Source organism: Acanthopagrus latus, chromosome 8, assembly GCF_904848185.1.
Source record: "Acanthopagrus latus isolate v.2019 chromosome 8, fAcaLat1.1, whole genome shotgun sequence".
In the NCBI taxonomy this organism is placed as follows: domain Eukaryota; kingdom Metazoa; phylum Chordata; class Actinopteri; order Spariformes; family Sparidae; genus Acanthopagrus; species Acanthopagrus latus.
The window spans coordinates 5,737,402-5,758,158 of record NC_051046.1 but is presented as its reverse complement, the minus strand read 5'-3'; the positions used below and the strand labels follow the sequence as shown (position 1 = coordinate 5,758,158).

The window sequence follows — 20,757 nt, the reverse complement described above, 5'->3', positions numbered from 1 at the left end:
CATCCAAATGCAGTTTTCCCTTCCTCTGTGTCCGTTTGTGTGTGTGCGACTGAATGGGAAATACGACCACCGGAGTGCTAGCAGACAGCCATATGTCTTCTTGCACTTCGTGTCATTGCGGCTTTCAAGAAGCCACTGTGAACTCCCTGAGCAAACAGCGAGGGAGCGCAGCGCGGGACGGAGATCTGGCAAACATGCCCGCTTGAACCGGAAATATTCAGCGGGGTCAGAGCTTATAGCTGTTTGAGCTGGGGATACTCGAGAGGACCTGGCAAATACATGTGTGTTTGAAGGCCAAACAGTGCGGAAGGCAGAGCTCCCATGGGGAATCTGACAGTGGAGCCTCCACAATGCTGACGGTTTACATAAGAAGGCACCGAGGGAAAAGATTACCCTCCATGAAACTGAGGTGCTACTCCCAGCTCCCCTGAGGCTGGAAAACAAGGGATTCCTTCGTATTTAGATTGATACAGAATAAACTATAAACGTATACCACACACTGAGAGACAGAGACAGAGAGAGATTCATTATCCCATTCTTCAATGGCACGAGGTGCCAGGTTCATTGACTGACAGAGCTAATTAGAGAGGCATGAAAGTTTAGGCAGCATGTGACTCCTCTGACCCATAAAAAAACCTGTCATGTTTGTTGGTTCAATTGAGGGCATCATCTTTTTCCTTTTCATCTAACAATGGATATCGAGTTTCGCTCATAAACAGCCACAGTGGAAGCTTCAAGTAAAAAAAAAAAACCAGTGCTGTTCGTATGAGTGGCAGATTATTCCAAATAACAGCGAGGCTGAGATAACTTCACTACACCCCGGTGGGCAATGTGAGATAAAACATAACAGAAAAAAAGAAATTCCATCTTTCTGGCAAAGGGGTGCCTCCTCTCTGAACCTTTCTGAAATGACATGCCTGTCAACACTTAAAATGAATGTGGTCATCTGTCCATGACACAGATTGCTGTGCCACGGATGACAGTCATCAGTAGTCCTAGACACGAGCTTTGAAGTGAGACCACAGCGTTCTCCTTTCCACCCAGTTCTCATGGCTTTTCCTCTAAATAGAGCATGACATCAGACACCGCACAGGTCTACCGGCCCGAGCCCAAAACAAATGTGTCCAAACAATGCCACATCTGGAGCGAAACCCAGGAGTGAGAGGGGAAGAGCAGGAATGTGGCGGAAAAGGGGTTGAAAAAGGGAAAGCGGTCCTAAAGCTGTTTAGCTCTAGGACCCTGGCCAAGGCGTCTGGGGATGTGCCTGAGCCATAATTTACTGGTGATTCCCTTTTGCTTCCCCCTAAAAGTCCTGATGTCACAACTGCAGAACCAAGCATCAGGCAGAACGAAAATGTGAAGTGCTCCTGCTTCTCTCTTGGTGTAGGGTAGTGACGTCTGTTTTAATCTCAGTACACTGAAAAGTCCACTACAGGCATCCACGGAACAAAGTTACTTCTGTGATGGTTTCCCAACTTTAACAGTCAAAGTTCCAGAAAGTTCGCAAGAAGGTTAAAATAGAAAAAAACAATATCTTGTTTGATTTGGCGCATTCTCCTGATTTTTCTGTGCGAATACAGGAGGAGGTCTTCAGAAAGTCTTCTCGGGCAGCCTGTTCTTGTTGTCACTGTCAAAAGCAATCAGAGCTGCCAGGTCTGCATTCAGGCAGCAGAAGGAGTCGAGGAGCAGGCGAAATATTCAGGCCAATTTTCTGCCTGTTGGATAGAGTGTCTAATAAACTCATGACGGCTGATCCAACAGTTATTTGTCAGCGGACACGTAGTAAACCGCCTTCAATCTGACAGAGATACTTGGACTTACAGTCAAGAATGCGTAAAATGTATGCGAGGATGCACCGACACATAAACGTACATGCGCAGGGTAGAAACGCACAGACACATAAGTCTTTTGGGTCTGGAAGTGGATTTGTGTGGGAGCTCAGGGGGCCTTTTAGATTGAAGGTGCGACCTGACAAACAGAGACGTACGGTAGGATGGAAAATATGCCGAGTGTGTCCTGTTTGAAGAAGAGGACGGAGATAGGGAGGAATGGGAGGAGAGGCGGGAGGTGGAGAGGGAGCTGAGGGACTCTCCTCTCCCGTAAGTCATGTGTTTTACATCTGAGTCTGCTCGGCTCAGAAGCCTCGGCCTCCGAATCCTACTCACAGGCTCAGTTCTACGTGTGGGCTGACCGGCACCGTCGGCTGGAGAGGGCACCAGAGAGGATGGAGGGCAAAGTAACTGATAACTTTGATGCATCGGCATTTCAAGGTCTTGAAAAGTTACGTCAGAGACAGCAGTTCATCTCTGACAGCATCCCGATGATACAAAACACACTGACAGGGATGCTTAATACAGAATGAAGGAAAAGAGGCTAAAAGTGAAGATGCAGCTGCTGTAATTAAAGCACATTTTGAGCCAGAACTAAGTTAATCATGCCAATGTACCCTGAATATCTACAAGGGAAACAATGACTACATATTAACTGTCCATTCACATTGAATGGAGACAGACGTCAGCCATGCAGAATGAGAAATAAGGCGCTTTTCATCCTCAGATCCTTGTGTAGCAATTAGACTACAATACTATAAGATAAGATAATGTAAGATGAGAGAAGATAATCCTTTATTGATCCCCCAGAGGAGAAATTCAGAGCTTGTTATCACTCTTACAGTAGCAGGACTTGCTGTACACAAAGGGGTTTTTGATGAGGTTTGTGACAAGGCAACTGTTTAATTGCATATTTCAATTATATTATACATATTTAAATGAGGGCAAATAAAAGGGCTGTTAAATGAAAGGATAAAGAAGCTTTTACAACCAACTCTGATGTTTCTTTTTTAAGTGACAAATCTGTTAAATCGGATCTAAATCTGTTTATTTTATTACACATTCACAGGGTTCAGGTACGACCAAGTATGGACATTTTCCTCTTTTCCTTTTCTTCCCCCTTGATGTTTTGTTTGTCGCTCATGTTAAAGTAACAACACTTTGAAACTGCTCCCTGGGGCCACATCACAAACCTCGTCCTGAAGGGAATATCTACAATATGTTGATGCCAGCTGTCAGTAAAATAGTAGGGACACCAGCATCACATGGCAGCCACACATCCAGTTTGTCTGATAATTAAAATGTTGACAGTGAGATAATATTACAGCCTCCTGGGATATTTAAACATTAATCTGCATCTACAAATCAGAGAAGACGTTGCCTTTAATGACTTAGATTGCCAGAAGCATTTGAATCTAAGTCTGTATGATCCCATGTGGTGTCTGCCCCCAAGTTTTGTGCATTTGTCTGAGTCCAGATGAGCAAAGCAATGAGTTGCAGAGGGACAATAAGACCAGCTGGTCCAAATGTTTGCTGGAAACCGCCCCCCCCCCAGCAAACACGCATCATAAAGCTCGACAAAATGAAGATGTATTTTAGCGACTCATCACCTCCTTAAAATACATCCTGACCAGTCATTTCACACCATATAACACCAGTGATGAAGTGCAGATTAAGCCTATGACTCAGGCATTTTCCCTCTGATGTTGAGGTCATTGTTAGCCTTTCACTGCTGCAGCCTAATGAAAGTCAGCTCAGCCCTGTCAGGAGGGAGGCAGAGAGGTCAGAGGTCATGATGGTCAGTCAACATGGGAATTAAGGGATGAATAACCTCCCTGCTCTTATGTAACCTCAGTGACTGGTCTGAAGAGTACCTGCTGAGCAGATAATAAACCAACCTTATAGTCACAATCATGCCCCTTAGACACCGAGCAAGATTTAATACTCAGAGCCGGCGGTCTCTTAGGCACTGGCTGGAGGATTATGATTTATAGCCTTTAGCAAAGGCAGATGAAAATGCAAATGTGTGTGAATCCTGAAAAGAAAAAGGGTCTCTTTAGAGTGTTAAATCACACTTCCTGAAGTTATCTTTCTGTCCACACTTCAATCTCCTGACACTCTCTGGTTACAGTGAAGTCATCCTGCCTGCATACATTTTCCCAGGATCCCTGTGGATGAATCTTTAGAAGGCCCTACTGTTGCAAGTGTTGATCTTTCCATACTTCTCTGTCCCAGTAATCATGCATATGTGTGGTGGCGGCGGTGGTGACGGCGGAAGAGTAGGGGGGGTGGTGGGACCGTCGGGGGAGTCTAGAGTTACGCTAACAGGCAGCGTGAGAGGCAGGAGGTGGTAGCGGGGTCAGAGTTCACGGTGCCCTCACAAACAAATGAGCCACCCCCGGTGAGGGAGTCAACAAGGGATGCCTTCCACTGCAGCTTCACGAGCCCTAGCAACAGCAACGGCTGGCAAACATGTGTGTGACAAATGTCCCATCCGAACCAATGACAGGGTCTCAATCATCACCATATGGGGTTGCCACACAAACATGTCATACAAACACAGCAGGGAGGGTGGGAGACAGACTGCAGGGGTGGAAGAGGGACAGAGGAGGGGGAGACAGCAGACACAATAAAAAAAAATTTAAAAAAAACATCACGGCTGATATTGATAAAATATGTCATGAACTGGTGATATGGGTGACACAGCGACGCAGATGAAACGTTGCTGGAGGCTCACTGGTGGTCTGTTTACAATAGAGGCTGACTCACAGCTGAGCAGACTGCTGCATAGGGTTAAAACTGTTATGATGACTCCCTGTTGGGAAACTCATGGGAGACTCGCTGCTGTTGGCTGGACTGCAATTAAGCAGGTTTTTACTGCAGATTCTATTGTTGCCCTTTGGGGCTTAATGACCAGCAAACAGTCTCACGATGGCCTCCTTCTGCCATTCCCTCCCACTAAATCTCATTTTATACACATTGTCCTAACTGACAGACCAGACGAACACACAAACACACACACACACACACACACACACACACACACACACACACACACACACACACACACACACACACACACACACACACACACAGCATTGCTCTCTCTCTCTTTTGGGTTCCTTTGAAAGATTTTTTTAATAGAAACTCCTGTGACCCCTGATAGTTTCTCCTCTTTTCTTACAAATCTTCTTTTATATGGCGGCCTTGATGTTTTCAATCAGCCCTTTTTTTGAATTTCAACACTTTCATCTGATAATTTTATTTGCCTCAGCCTTCTGTCTGTCCTCTATCTCATGCTGTTCTAGTATTTTCCCCTCTCTCTCTCTCCCTCTCTCTCTCTCTCTTTCTCTCCCCCTCTCCAGCTCTGGAAAGTACATTCGCACAGTTCAACTGTGACACAAGGACCGTCTCCTTCATGGCAGACCACGCTTGTGTTTTTTCAATTAAGCCGGGCTCCTGTACACTATTCATTTGGGAAACCATAATTCTCATGGCCCGGCAGAAAACTAATGGAAAGTCGCTTAGGTTTTTTTTTTTCCGGGAGAAGTATCGGAAAGACCCGTTCCCCCAGAAGTGTGTCTGAATAGTGGGGATGGAGAATAAAACCATAGGAATACTGCCGATGAGAATACGAGAGGTGTTGATAGGAGGTGAAGGCCTCACCGAGGGGTATCAGGGTGCAAGAACTCATGGGGTGAGAGGGAGCAGGAAGGAGGTGAGTGAAAGAATACAGATGGATGGATTTCCAAGGGAATGTGGATGAAAGTGAGTGAAGTCGCAGGCCGGATCTGAATTGCCCAGCGGGGAGGAGGACAGATCCACTGAAATCACTTCAAAGCCTGGTGTCACTGGGCTGCAGATGAGTACAGACTGTCTCCTGTCCTTTTATATTTACAGGGATGATCCCCAATATAGAGCAATGGCATGCCTTCAGCTGCAATCAGCAGTGTAAATAAACAACTCCACACGTGCCCACACACAGTCCGGTTCAGTAACACTACCCTGTACATTCATTTAACAGCTCATTTACAGTTTAAGGGTAGTATCACATAGCACATATTACTGCATATTAGACTCGCAAGAGACCAACAAAAAAAAGTCAACACATGGGGATACCTCAACTTATTCACCTGACAACAAAAACAGAATAATGACTGAATATCCAACTTCTAGTCAACTCTTCCAAAAGTTCCCATCCCATATCTGTGTCCCATCTTCCTTTTTCCAGAACGTCTCATCCCCCCGGGTCTGACCCTCCTCCTCGCCTGACCAGTAGGAGCCATTTATCACCATTAACATAAACCTTTCACTGAATGCTGACTCAGTCTGCGTTCATACATAAACAGTGCGGGAAATGTGCCAACGCACAGACGCGCGCACGAATGCAACGAGTTGCATGTGTGCACACCTACCTACCACTGCACATTACTGTATGTGCACACACACGTTCAAAGTGGGAGGGACCTAAAGCAGACAGCCCACGTTACACCCCCCCGCCTCCCCCCCCCCCCCCCCCCCCCCCCACCACAACAATCAACAGAGACAGACAGACAGTGAGGCAGGAGCAGCACACGAGCTGGAGACAGTCTGAAGTCTTACCTCAAGAGTAATGCTGTGGAGCCGATACAAGGGAAAGCCTCATGACTGTAGCGGTCCCACTCAGTCTCGGGGTCTCTTTGTATCTCTCAGCTGTGGGAGACAGGCGCTGAGACGCGGCAGCAGCGCGGAGCAGAGCGGACTGACGCTCGGCACACTTTTACAGGCGGAGAAAGCAGTGGAGCCGCGCAGACCCCGGGCCCGTCCGCTCACACTCTGCCTTCTGAGGATGAAAAGAGAAGACTTCATTACCAGCTGCAGACCACGCCTCCAACCCCTCCAGTCTCCCTCCTCCCGAGCCCTCTCTCCCTCCCTCCTCTCCTCCCTCGCTACCTCCCCGCTTCCCTTCCACACTCCCAGCCAGTAGCACGCTCCAGGGCCTGTCCCGGCCAAGAGAGGGGAAGCAGACTGCCAAAGAAAACCTCCCAACCCCTCTGACTGCCAGCGCTGTGCAGTGCACACAGAGAGAGAGGGAGAGAGAGAGAGGGGTGGGGGGTGGACGGAGAGAGATGAGGAAGGAGATGAAGAGACAAGAGAGATGGCATGGAGCATATGGTTTGAATCCACAAGCTGTTATTTGTTTGTTTAGAGAGTTTACATCGACCACACTGCCTTAGAGTTGTTTCAGGTTGACAGCTTTTGCCAGCGGAGCACTTAGAAACGCACCGAGGACGGATACAGTTTGTGTGTGTGTGTGTGTGTGTGTGGGAGGTGTGGAGAGGGGGGTGGGGGGTGTTAAATGAGTATAAAGTAAAAACAAAGAAGGAGAAGCAGAAGGAGGAGAATTCAAGTTGGACCAAGTTAAGAGTGTGAGCAGAGATTCACTTGGTGGTGGGGGGGGAGGGGGGAGAGACAGAGTCAGGCTGGCAGATGGAAAAGAAAACACAGACACACTCAGAGAGAGGCGGGTGATCAATTTGACAGCTTTTAAGGGAGAAAAGTAAAAAGTGAAGAGGCATATTTAACCAGAGGGTGTTGGAACTTCTAATTAAGACTTACTGTAAGAAAAGATCACATCAAAAGACTGTCGCACAAGAAGTACGAGCAGCGGGTGGGGACAACGTCTCTCTCTGTGTTTGTGTCTATAAACCTGTCTCTAAGTCACCAGCTCCTCGCACACTGCCTCCATCGTCACCACCGAAAATAAGGATGACAGTTTTTGTCCATCTCTCCTCTCTCCTCTCCTTCTCGTCCCCTCTGCCGTCTCTTCTCATGCCAAAGTGAACTCTCTGCCCATCAGACGAGGGGGGGAAAATAGGCCTGAAAAGCTCTAGCTGTTTACTGTCTGTAATTATGAGGGGCTGGGCGAGCTCTGCACCCTGCCCCCAGTGCCACCACACACACAAACCCAGCGCTGCCAAGTCTGCCAGTTAAAAAACTGGGCCATGACACAGACAGAGAGGTGCAGAGTTAAAGGAAAGGAGGAGCAGAAAAGTTTGAAGTTTAAGATAGGAAAATGACTTGGGGAAGGGGGATTTACTCAACCTGAGAAAATAAAACAACACAAGGGCACCATAGTCCGAACAGCTGACAGTTGCGAGTTCACTCGGGTCAAACTGTGCTGTGGATCCTTCACATGAAAAAGCAAAAATTAAAGTAGTAATTTGCAGAGAATTTGAGGGAAATAATTTGCTGGTATATGTAGGTCAAGCTCCAGTTCACAGGAGGACAGCTGAGCCTCGATCCTGCTGAGAAATTAGAAAGAGACACCACCACAGCTCATCCCTGCATCCACCAGGGCCGCCGCTGCTGCATGTGGTGCCCCGTCTGAAGTGCCTCCGCAGGAAAAAGACAGCGCTGACTTTTAAAATGAAGTCGCAAAAGATCCTGTGGTACTGTTTTTATTGCTTAACACAACTAAGCAGTGAGTGCTGTATACCAAAGCAAAACTAGAGTATTATAGGAAAAAAAAACTTCAGTGCCATTCAAAAGATCATACAAAAGAACTACAGGACCAGAAAAATCTCCACAGTGTAGTAAAAAAAAGAGGGAGCAAATTTTTTGGCAGCTCATGATGAGGTAAGCAGGGATTATACAGATCTCTGGCGATCTCCCGCTCTAGCATTAACACCTACACAGACCCTCTCTGTGGCATAATAGTGTCAAATTTAAACGGTCCACAAAACAGTACTTAAGGTTATGGCTGCCTTCATTGCAGGTTGTGAAAGCCCCAGCCTTGGGGGTTGGGGTTTTGAGAGGGTTGGAGTGGGTTTGGTCGAGGTATGACAGAGAAAGGAACGACAAACTCGTTTCAGTGCGCTGCATTGCTAAGAAACACTAATCCCTCCAAAAACCAGAGACATGGACAGCTCTTCTGTGGTGTTTTACATCTTCAATCCGGGGCTTTAGTGACAGAGAGAAGACTAATCCAGCATCTGAAAGCTGATGTTTGTTTACTGTCTACTATGTAATCAGGTATTGTAATCACCCAAACGATGGTAAATAGATCAAAAATAGCACAAAGTGGCCATATAATAAAGGAAAATTTGAACGGTAATGACAGGCTGTCAGTCACGCTTTGATGCAAAGACATATGACTGTGCTTCAAGATCTAAAACTGGGATTTAGGAATGAGGTGGGATTTGCAGAAGGATACAATATTCGATCCAGCCACTAGGGGCTGAGTTAGGCTGCAATGTACAGTACATACAGGCCATTTACAGACAGAGATGAGGGGAACGTTTGACACTAACCTTTTCTATCTCTCTTCCCATGTTTCTGCTTTAGGGAGGATGAACCACTGTGTGTCTTGATTTCACAAATGAGGTCATTTTAGGGAGGCTCGTTAGTCATTTATCATCTGTATTTTATTCATTTAATTAAGTGCAACACACACACACACACGGGCATTGTGCAGTAACTCATTAGGAAGATTCAAAATAGCAAATACCAACATTTCCCTGGAAGTCTGGTACTGTAAACCGAATTCAGTCCAAAGGATCCAAACAAACACAGGCAGCATGTGTTATGAGGATGCCACATGCTGCCTTCTGCAAAAATCTGCTCATTACAAACAACAGATCTCAACAAGAAGTCATCAGGCTTGACAAAGTGAGCTGTAACATGCCAGAAAACTCCAAATGTCTTCCTGATTGCATATGGAAGAATTTATCAAGCAACATCCCATATTCTGCTCATTTTCAGGTGCAAGCTTTTATAAATAAAGCTTTGATGTTAAAAGAAATACTATGTCTGTCAGTGTCTGTCTCTTTAAAGCCTTCCAAAGAGCCCAGTCTGCTCTGATTGGTCAGCTCGCACAGGCCTGAGCAGGCACTGCCCACCATGGTTCAGTATCAGCTCTGTCTGTGTTGTTGCAACCACAGCTGAATCTGCCATGACAGCACTTCACAGAAAAATGTTGTAGCGGGAACAAAGCTTTATGAAATCCTAGTCGAATCAATGCAGCATTAGCAGTAGGCTGTACCTGCGACAGGTAAGAACAATGTAAATATATACAGAGACTGGTATTCATACACCACCTAGCACCAATATTAGTATCCTCAAAATAATACACCAATAAATAAAATAATATAAGCGACTAGTCTAATTATATAATAATAATATATATTCAGAGGCTTCTGTGTCAGAGGTAAACTCAAACAAGTTTAAACATCACTTTCCACAATATGGGACCTTTAAATGTGAAAGTCAGAGGATATATGGGGGTAAATCTAAACGCCGCTGGGTTAAAAACACCCTTTGTACAGAGCAGGCTGGAAGAAGAACTACACCATCATCTTACAGGAACTTCAGGTTACGGAAAAAGCCAGGATGGCTGCCTCTGTGATTAGATTTCAGAAGCGACAGGAGTCAGAGTGTTAGACATCACACAGATTTGGCCAAACATCCAGGCTTGGTTGGGCCAGAAGGGGGTGGAAAGAATGAAACATCTTTACGCCAATAACTGCAAGTATAGTTTGTGGTAAGATCACATATGCATGTAAGTGAATTAAACTGGAGAAATGGACCAAGAAGATACAACAGGATATAAGGTTTGTTCCCAGAGCCTTTAGATGGCAGCTGGAATCATATACGACTGCAGGATTCAATCATAGGTTGTTGTGAAATTAAATTTTTCGCTAACAACCTGAATTGAAAACAGAGTGGAGGCGGATGGAGAAGAGAGGGGACTGTCTGTGTTGTTAACACAGAAAACCTTTGTGAGATGCATCAAAGTGGAGTTTAGGAATCGACTCCTCAACGTTTTTTCCAGGATGAATATGGAGATTGTTTGAATCCAGCCCCTGGAGCCTGTGCATCAGGACACCAATGGCTTTTATTGTACTAGTCTAGAAATGTATTTTTGTTCATGCAGAGCACTAAGAGAAACATGGATTTACACTTTACCCTCAAACTCATATCCTCACTCTGCCAAGCGTCTAAGGTGTCTAAATGGTCTCTCTCTCTCTCTGTGGAAGAAAAAGTCACATAAAACACCAAATGCTAAACATATAAAGTGTTTTAATGACCTTAGAGTATTCTAACCTCCCCTCAGGGACTAACACCTGGGTCAGAATACTAATTAAACTGGGTCTTTTTGGAGGCAGCGTGCAGGTAGACGTTCACTGACCTCCTGTTATTACTAAATATAATTCCCTAAAGCTAAACATAGCACAACAACGCTCTATCAAGATACACAAAAGCTTCTCTTTTTCCTCTTTAAACCACTAGAAGACAACATTGAGGCACCAGTTCAGAGATAAGAGGGATTTATCAGTGTAGTCATGGCGAGATGGTCGTGGAGTCAAGTGTTGTGGTCTGGCTGAATGCCACATTGTGTGCCACTACAGTTGGTGCACTCACACGGCCACACACAGTCATTAGTGTGTGGTAACCAGGAGCGCTTCTCAAACAAGACTGGACAATGAAGTGTTTTAGCTGCTGAAGAAAAGATCAAGCCTCGGGTCAGAGTTTTACACAATAATTACTGAGGCTCGACATGCAAAGCTTTGTGGCATTAGAGCCAGTTAAGTACAGTAAGTTAACTGTTTTTCTTCCATGATGTAACCTAAGTTTCTTCCATTCACGATGTACATTGCCAGGATCATTCCAGGACATGTTGCAGACACACCCAATGAAAGGTCTCCCACCAATAATCCTGTAACTCTCAATTAAGGGCATTGAGGGTGACTACATGTTGTGACTGATTTCCATGACTGCCACACGCCTGATATATCCAACAGATACAATAATATTAAGTCTTTACAGCAGAAAAATGCAACAATTTACAAATTATATCTATGAATGTGTTGTGTCTTTGTGCGCCGAGACAAGAAAGGGCTCCAGAAAACTGAGACTGTGGGTTTGATCTCAGACACAGGTGATGGTGGCTAACCAAAATGTCTCCATTCCCTCCCTCTGTCTGTGCAACTTTTGGGATCTGGTGCTGCCGGGCTGAGCAGCCAGCCTCAGCTCTGGGAATTTCACACCTACGATGGCCATGACCAGCAGCGCAAAGCCCATCACACCCTGGTGTGCCATTTCTGACCCAGAGAGCCCAGCTTCCACGAACACATGCTCTCCCCCGGGGCAAACACGGGGCACCCCGGCCAGTGTAGACTTAGCAGCTCGGCGATGTGTACTCGCCTCACCATGTGGACCAGGAGTGATGATGTTCCCAGGGAGACAAGGTCTGGGGGTTTGGGTTGGGAGTAGGGAGGGTGGGACTCGGGGGGGTTAAAGGTGAAAGATGAAGTGTTGAAAGAGAAAGGCCTGTTCTAGGTGGCGTGTGTTTTTAGAGGATCAGCAAAAGACTTTTTGTTTTCTATCCTGAAAACGTTTCTTGCAAAACTGATTTGGCAGCCTGCTGTAGCTGATGAATTGAACTGATACCAGAAACACTGAATTCTATTGCAATAATAATTTGGACCGTTGCAATGTGTTCGCTCTGCAAGGTCAGTACTGTTGCCGATCAATTATGTCCCAGTGAGATCATGATTATGATCAATAGGGCTGCAAAGTTTAATTGCAGGTCTGGGATGGAAGGTTAAACTTCGGTCTCCTGCGTGGAAGTTGGACGTACCCAACGCCCATCCGCCACCTTACATATGCTACACATCAGGCTTCATCAACTAAGAAAGTAGTTCATCAACTACCTCTTAAAATATGCAAATCCTCCACCATAGATGTGAAAAATGAGGATGCTGCTTAAAGCACTTCTCTCACAGGGACACCTTTCCCGTTGCTTATGAAGGAAATAATCAAGGGGACAAAAAAAAAAATAAAAAAAAAATCATGAAACACAAGAATCTGAAGGTCTGTACACGATTATCTTTCACAAAGAAAATCTTGTTTGAACCTAAATCTTTGGGAAACATAAAAGACAGATGAACTTTTTAACCTAGGACATAAAAAAAGAAAAAAACAAGCTATTTGCTAATCGTGTTCACACAGTGAAAACAAGGTAATCGCTATGCTGCGCCTTGCCAGACTGGTGTCTCAGGCTAAACTGTGGCTAATTGAAGGGTAACCGGCTCAAAATGTCATTTATGTCTGGAGCACGGCGATAAAGCGATAGAGTTAAACACATATCGATGTTTCCTCTTTGGGTTGCATCTTCCGGTGCTTTTATTTTGTCTGATTAAAAGCGTCTGGGTTGAAATAGAGGAGGCTGGATAGAGCTGCCATTGAACTCTAGCAGAGCCACAGCAAACCAAACACTGAGCCCTCATCTGCACAAATAGGGCCTTTCAATCTTTCCCCTCACTTTTGTCCCATCAATACTTCACTCTTCATCGAGACCAAAAGCCACCACCGACTACCAACCTTCCCTCTGCCCCCTCCAAACACACAGAGAGGTGAATGGTGTCTACTGTACCGAGCACCACTCCCCTCTCTGTGGGGTAGAACACATTTTGACAGGCCTGTATTTATGGCCGGCTGCAGTCGTGTTGGAATGAATCATGAAAAGGACCAAAATCATCTCGCTGGATGTTCATTTATATTGAGAGCTGGTCAGCTGTGTGGGTCTGTGTGTGTGTGGCCCATGTGGAGAGAATGGGGCTTGTGTAAGTGGATCAGTGAATGTGTGGTAGCGAGGATTAAGATAAGCCCTCTAATGAGCAACGAGTGTGTTGCTTATTCTGTGTTTATTATCCGTCTGTCTGCATGGATGAAAATGCGACATGCTTCCTCTGTCGAGACTGTGTTCCTGTCCTACATTATGAAGCCCGGCTGCTGGCTGAAATATGAGTGTGTAAGTACGACCTTATAAACCACCATCATCAATACTATTAGTCTTTTGGTGAATCTAAAAGAAAAGTGTGCAAGATTTAAGGGGGGATTAAGGGGCAGAAACAAAATAATATGTTGGCAGGGATGGAACACATGAATCATATATTTGTTATGTTAAAATTAAGGTTTCATGTATCTACAAAGGGAGAAGACCCATTCCAGGGAGCCTGCCAGAACTGACAGACCACACTGTGGGTCTAGAGAAAGGCTTTTTCTTAGCGGCCACCGTCGGGGAGGGTGAGATGAGCGGCGTTGAGTTGGTTGCAATCTGCAACCTCACTGCGGGATGCCTCTAAATCCTGCACACTGGACATTTAAAACAATGCCCACATGCCATCATGTGTATAAAACAAGTTACTAGTAGTTATAATCGTTCATCCGTTTCATACTGGCCATAAAGTGATTCCCTTTCAAGTGCCACTTCGATGTGAGAGATGATGGGTCATATTTCCACAAAATTACAGGTTGAAGTTCAATCAAAGTTAATATGAGGCTTCAGTTGTCTGAGTCAAATCAAGTGGGCATCTCCCGATTTTACGATCTATTTATGGCGAAATTTCTTTTTTGTGCTTTCACAGGCAATGTTTCCTCCTTGCTGAGTTGTGGTGGAGAGATGATGACACAAAGATGGAATTTTGGACTGAAAATTACTGTAACTTCTACAAATCCACACTTGGTTTAACAAACTCTGGGTTGTATTGGCTTCGGATAAACTTCATGTGTTTTTGAGAAGAAAGGGGATCTTTATGACCAGCACGGGCAAGAGGGATGATTACAGTGACCGATTACTCTTTCAAACTGTTTTATATGTTCAACAAACATATGAGGCCTGTGAGTGTTGTTTTAAGACAAACTTAGAAAAATGTAAACCTATCCTTTAATTATAAGCAATGTAAGCTTTATGCAATGTTAAGCTTGGAGGAAGCCATACCTATAAAGCAAAAAAAAAAAAAAGGTCACACACTTAAAGCAAATGCTTGTGACTCATCTAATTTGAGACCATTGGGTTTCTCCAGTATGTCCTGTGTTTATGAGCTGCTGCACCGACACCGCTTGATAAATCCTCGGCTTATCTGTTGGCCACAACATAATCTTAAATTCACGAGAATTTCATACAAACACACAAACACAGACACACACACGCTGCCGTGCATCATCCCTCAGAGTGCACTGTCCCTGTGGGTGTGTGGGAACAATGGGAGCTGGGGTGAGCTAAGGCAGACTTCTCTGGTCCTTCTCCACATAAACCTTTAATATGAGGCCTCCTCAGCACCAGTCGGCCATCTAAAGGCACTGTACCCTGTAATTGACCTTAAAAATACTTTCCGTGGAGGTCGGCCGCCATGTCATTGGCCTTCGGCCCAAGAAGCGGCCGCATCTCCCCAGCCCAGAGGAGCCTGGGAAGGCCTCACAGGGTATACTTAGTGGCCCTGTCCTTTGAGCGGAGCAGGAGATGCAGATAATGCCAGTCTGTGTATAAAACCACTCCGCCGCCCACGAGTGGCCTTCTCACAGTCACATTTCCCTCTCCCACGGGGATGTGTTTCCTGAGGTCAGAGGTTGGCTGTATGCGAGGCAGGTATATGAGCACATGTGGGAGACACTGATGAGCATCCACCTCTAATTGAAGGAGCGGTGCGCCAACTTTCCAGCTCTGCGAGGCAGGCCTGTTGTTGGATACAGACAATTTAAGTGCAACACACATCTGTGGTGTCACATTGCATCAATTAGCGCTGTAGCACACACAAGGCGATACCGGCTATGAAGAAGTAAGTAGCTGGGACTTTCCAATCCAGGGAGCAAACCCAATAAAATTGCTGGCTTTCTGAAGAGTTGATAGGTATTGACTGAAATATGGCAGTGATTTATCATGACAGGCTGCCATGTGTTCACTGCATCCCTGAAAAGAGGATAAAAGACTAATTTATTCTGACTACTGTCCCCTGGATTAATTCATAGATAAACCACTGATCATACTACACCAAACACCTTTAGCTCACCTCAAACTGTCTTAAGCTGCTCTGGCATGTTGACCTATAATACTCAGAGTGTCACATAGCCAGCTGTACCTTCACTATTCCCTCTGTCTGTATGGCCTGTTGCACTTTAAGGATATTGAGCAGCGATGTCCTGATCTTGTCCGCAGGATCAACATCCAAACCAATCACAACACCCAAACACACCACATCTGATCGTTAGCTTAGTGCAACTAATTCCACTACGGGTCCAACAACTGTCTAAAAACGTACATGCCTGATATTTTACATCCGTCTCAGGGACATTTCTCTAGAGTATAATGCCCCTGCAGAGCTGCTGCTGGCAACAACTGTAGCTGAACTTCAGTATTTTTTAATCATGCTGTCTTATTCCTGTCCAAACCTTTCCTGTCACAACAGATCAACACACACACTCCTGTCTCCATACATATCATATAAAACATATGGCCATTATACAAAATACATTATGTGTAGAGCATGGCAAGCCATCAAAGGGAAGCCGTGATGCAGAGCTTTTCATAATTCAGAGTGATTCAGCTGTCAAACATATAAATTACCATCTGTCTACTTTAGGCGATGTATGCACTGTGCAGCTGTATTACATTGGAAAATATTACTCGATCAGATCAGACTTTGTACGGTCAGATAATCGAGATTAAGAGACTCAGACTGGAATGAACGCTTATGCAATTTGTTACACCTAATCTGTCTTAACTTAATTAGTTGAACAAAAACAAACACTAAAACCAAGAAAATGAGCTAATGAGAATAATGATACTTACACAATCATTATTACTGACTTTCGTGACTGATTTATTGTTTCATTTCTGTCATCTGGTTGCTTATAGTGGTTGGTGGTTGGTTATTGTGACTGAAGCCTGTTCCCTTGTTGTCATACCTACAGTAAAACATTCCTGCTGGCTCCTGTTAGAGACTCTCGGCAGTGGCATCTGCAGGGTGATTTATGACTCATCTCATGAATGATCATCGTACCGGAGATAAATCACAGATTTCTTCTGTCTTGTGATTTTTTTAAAAGGTGAAAACTGGGGTTGATACTGGAATAAAAAAACAACACAGCACCACCTCATCTTCCTCCCCTCTGCCTCTCCTCCTCCTCCTCCTCCTCCTCCTCCTCCTCCTCCTCCTCCTCCTCCTTTCTTGTGAAGGACTGACAAAATGACAAAAAGCATCTGGTGTCAAATACCACTACACATCTGAGGACACTGGAAGTGTGTTGCATTTTTCACTGATAAGTTATTCCAATAAAAACAGGGTCGCCCTCATCTCTGACAGGTGGAGTTATGAGCAATCGCAGCAACAGCCACTGGCCATTGGAGTTGTGTAACAGCCATATATCCTTCTCTTGTCTCTCTGAGGCTCCTGTCGATCTCACTGTATGGCGCAGTGAAATGTTTGTGTGTCAGCTCGGCTCAGTTATGGGTGAGAGAGAGAGCAGATGGGCCGGTGTTTACTCGGAGCATGTGCAATCCCACCTTTAAATTCCTTCGGAGTAGCAGTCAGAGAGGTTGCAGTCACTTGTGTCTGCCTCTGCTCCTTACCACTGGAAACCACAAGCCTTGGCAAGCTTTGGCCACACCATAAGCCAGCACCGCTCGTCTAACTTTAGATTTCATGGCCTCCAGCAACGAGCGCTTGGATATCACACGACAACAAGGCACCGGAGCGACCGTGTCCTGAAGTCATCCATAGAATTGCTCGAAATGCTCTCATAAACCACGAGGCTATCCTTCACACATCAGCTGTTATTATCGTCACATATTTGCTTTCCTTCTGCCTCCTCCTCCTTCGCTTCTTCTAGTTTTATAACAATACACATGCACAGAGCCGCAGTGATAGCAGGAAACGGGACAAAGAAAGAGAGAGAGAGGAAGAGTCTCAAAGCTTTCGCATTCTCCTCCAGAGACGCTGCCCCTGAGTATAAAATCCCAGTCCAACAATAACAAAGAGGCACTTTTGATCCGCAGTATAAAAGGACAGCTACAGCGCTCGGCAGACCAGGGGTTCATGTGCTCACCGTGGTCACGGTGACAGATCTGCCGACCACTCCTTGCCCATCTGGGCTGCCGGTGGCGCTCTGCCTGCTCTCTGAGGACAGCGAGTTCAGACCAGTAATTTAGTTCAGATGAGGTAAAGCAATATTTCCAGATTAATACGAGCCATATTCCTTCAGAACTGTCCTTTCTTTCTTCTCCTTCGCCTTCCTGCATTTTTTTTTTTTTTTTTTTTTTTTTACATCTTACATGTCCAAAAACGTCTGGCTGAGGATGAAAGGAAGACGAAGAAGAAAAAGAGAGAAGGAGACACACAGAGGCCGGGAAGATGAACAAGTTTTATGCCTTGCGAGGCAGACAGAAGAGATAGCCAGTAGCAGTATGACACGAGCGTTTCCGTCATTAAGTTTGTTTTGATCATTTCCTAAAACTCCTAATGATCCGATCTCACGAGCGCCTTATTCAATTAGTGAAACAAGTGGATAGATTTACACACTACTGCTCATCCAATTATGATTTTTATGTCACCAGTTGATGCCTATTAAGTTAAATGAACCCCACAGTAGCGCTTCGTTGCTACTAGGCAAGCGCTCTGGATCCTAAAATACCTGGAACAGATTCAACCAGCTGTGCGGTGCATGTTTAAAGATGCCCCAAACAACCTTGAGCACTTCTCCTTTTCAACCACTTTCAAGATAACACCCCTGATCATAAAACATGTCTGGGGTTTTCAAGAACTTTGCGCAAGCCGCATCATTTCATATCGGAATGAGATCGCTCCAGCTGTGATTAGTCCAGCTTGGCAACAGTTTCAGTAGGTGGGATTCAAGAAGTCACAGCTGTCCCCATCCTGCAGCTGCTGACTGAACATGTGACTGGCTGCATAATCAGCCCATAAATCTCTACAGCCTTCAGAGAGAAGCATCTAGTTACAATACTTTTGATACATGCTCTGATAACCGTAAACCAGATTTAATTTTGCAGGAAGAAGCTAAAACCAGGGATTAATTGGCAACGGAGCAGCTGGCTGGCTTTGTTGTTGGAGCAAAGCCAGCTGGAACCAACAGCAACCTCGCATGCCGGCGCTTTCATCAGCTGGCCATTTTGTTAATGTATTTAGAAAAATTTTAGAAGATTAATCAGCTGTCTCCCAGTACTTTTTGGAAGGATAGCTCAGATCCATAGACCCTGTGCAGTGTTCCTGATAGTCAAGTTCAATTATGTTCAGAAGGACGCTCCTTCATTCACTTCACATACAGACGGAGGCAAGCCGCCACATCGGCGGCGACTCTCTGAGCCTCATAGCAGAAGCCTGATGATGATGAAGGACCGATGATGGACGTACAGGAACGCCACTCTCCAGGACCGCGATTATTTTATGGTTTCCTTATCCTAAAGTAACCGTAGAGTGTCACAGCGTTCCTGCCTCGTAAGCAGGACCGCTGGCTGGATGCCACTCTCCAACCAATTCTGCTGATTACTGCTGCGCGAATAACGCAGCCAGAGTTTAACTCCAGCCTCTGCTCTCAGTGTTTCTGATGTTTTTCCTGGAATGTTCTTCCCCATCCATCTGCCACACTGCATGACTGTGATGTCATGACTGGGCTCTCTCATTGGCTGGGCTCCGTTCACCCGCAGTGCTTGAACGGTACAATTGAACAGTGGGTTTTAAAGGGAACGTGAAATTAGTGGTGACTCATCTCTGGCCGCTATGTTATTATATAATTTCTTCACCAGCGATGATTTCAATCGATTGAAAGTTCCATGAAATCCGACCGAAGAAGCCAAAAATATGTGTCTGTATCCGAAAAAGACGGAAAAGATGATATTGTTTTAATGACCACACTTCTTTCACGTTCTATAGATCTTAGACCATTTTAAGTGGGAGCATGGGTCTCGAACGGAGACACGCTTTACTCATGCAAGATATTTCCCAGAAAAACATGCCTCTTTAAATCACAACCGTAAGCTGACAGCCGCCTGCCACTCAGACGCATTATTTCCGCAGCTCTGTAATTTGTAACATGAGGCGTCATCGGAGACATGACAAGAAAATTTCACGGTTATTGACAAAGTGTAAAAACAACATGGAAAACTATCGGCTTTACAGCACCACTTCACTAGTTTTTTATGAAGGAGGGGGAGGAGAATTTTCTTTGAATGTTAAACCTTCAGAGAGCAGCTGAAGTTCAGAGGTCACACTCACAACAACACGACACATCAGAGGCCTGAGGGTCACTATAGCTGTGCCGCATCACTATCATCCACCAGGGAAATACAGCCGATTACTAGGAAGAGGGAACCATTATATAAAGTCTTAACCATTGTTTCAGAGCTGCAATGATTGATCAACTTATCGATTAGTTAAGTCATTTACAAAGAAAAAAAACAGGGGTTACAATTCTATGATTCCAGCGTCTTCAATGTGAATATTTTCTAGTTTCTCTTCTACTTGACAGTTAACTTAATATGTTTGGGTTGTGGACAAAACAAGACATTTGAGGACGTAAACTTGGACTTTGAATGAGACCATTTTCTCACATTTCGTAGATCCAACTCATCGGTTAATAGAGAATATTAGATTAGATGAATCGACAATAAAAGTAATAGTCGCTGCCCCTTCATAATTTATCTAAAACAAAAATACCGTCGCCAAAAAAGAAATGAAGACTGTGAGATCGCTTTTCCAGGAAAACATCTCAGAAATATGTATTTTATTGCTACTTCACCTGTGGCCGAAATACCAGCAGCCAGGCGTGGTCGACTTCTATGGGCTGCACAGACACTGAAGTGATTCATACGCATGTTTTATAGAGTATGGCACGTTGCATCAGACAGTAGAGGGGCGAAGGCACACATCGTAGCAAACTGTCAGAAAAACAAGGCACAGGAACTCCCAACATCCGCACATTCCCATGCTTGAGCTTGACTTTAACCTTGGTGACCTGTAACCAAGTGTGTGTGTGTGTGTGTGTGTGTGTGCCCTGTGTATTTTCACATCCACTCTTCCTCGTATCGTGGACGGCCAAGGGACCACACCAGAAGAACAGAAGAGCTTTGGCTTTATAAACAACTTTTAAATCG

At 45.0% G+C, this 20,757-nt stretch overlaps 1 protein-coding gene across 15 annotated transcripts in view; it reads right to left on the bottom strand.

Annotated features, from left to right (window-relative positions):
• Positions 1-20,757, bottom strand: part of LOC119024655 (zinc finger protein 469) — a 196,665-nt gene that overhangs the window by 36,891 nt on the left and 139,017 nt on the right. For all 15 annotated transcript variants that reach the window (XM_037107638.1, XM_037107637.1, XM_037107636.1 and 12 more), the window contains one exon: positions 6,432-6,651. The gene's annotated coding sequence lies outside the window, so the exon portion shown is untranslated. The remainder of the gene's footprint in view (positions 1-6,431; positions 6,652-20,757) is intronic.